Source organism: Gekko japonicus, unplaced genomic scaffold, assembly GCF_001447785.1.
Source record: "Gekko japonicus isolate JY-2015 unplaced genomic scaffold, Gekko_japonicus_V1.1 scaffold990, whole genome shotgun sequence".
Taxonomy (NCBI): domain Eukaryota; kingdom Metazoa; phylum Chordata; class Lepidosauria; order Squamata; family Gekkonidae; genus Gekko; species Gekko japonicus.
Window position 1 is genome coordinate 366,495 of NW_015175385.1, and position 1,028 is coordinate 367,522.

Consider the following 1,028-nt stretch of genomic DNA (forward strand, 5'->3'; position numbering starts at 1 on the left):
ATCTCCAGGTATTTCCCAACCCGGAGATAACAACCCTAATGCACAGAGAGGGAGTCTGGCTGGGCCTAATGTTTTCTTCTTGTCATTACTGGCTTTTTTCCAAATGGATGGATGTATCCCTATAGCACTGCTTATTGCATGAAGTAGGAATATGCAGTTGCTTGCTACTGTAGTGACCTGTAGGATTGGAAGGCTGACTGTTCCTCAGAGCAGGGGAGAGGCATTTCCTGTAGAATAGAACACTTTCAAAATGGCTGCTTCCTACAGTTGTGGGGTCAACACCAGAACATTTTCTGCCCCAGTAAAAATTAGATCGCCTTTATTATATGCTAGACCTGCTCCGTCTTAAGACAGAACAGCTCTGAACATGTTGCTGTGTTAGCAGAATATAATTCCAAATGGCAAAGGGGAGTCTTTTTATAGCAGCTGCAAAGGGCATGGAGATTGTCAATGAGACCTTGGAGAGTTTCGGAGTTGGAGACTGTTTCCTGTGGGTAAACGCTGCTTTGCAACCCGCCAGAGCCTGCATCATGACAGCTTTCTTCCTCCTACTGTTACAAGTGGGAGTAGGGTTGCTGCCAGATCCCCCCTGGCCACCAGTGGGGGATGGGCAGGGCAGGGTTGCCAGATCCAGGTTGGGGAGCTCTTGGAGATTTGGGGATGGGGCCCGGGGAGGACAGGGACACCTCAGTGGGGCACAATGCCACAGAGCCCACCCTCCAAAGCATCCATTTTCTCCTGAGGTATTGATCTCTGTAGTCTAGAGATGAGCTCCCACCTGGACGCTGGAATCCCTAAGTGGGAGCAACTAAAGGCTGCATATATATATATAAAAAAATATATGTGTGTGTGTGTGTGTGTGTGTGTGTGTGTGTGTGTGTGTGTGTGTGTGTGTGGCAAATAGCAGTTGGGGTGTGTGTGTGAGAGAGAGAGGAGACACACAGACAGAAAGAGGGCAAGGGAATGTGAGCAATCACCCCCTCCGCAGTGCCACAACCCTGATCTGAATCTCCCCCCACCAGCCTCTG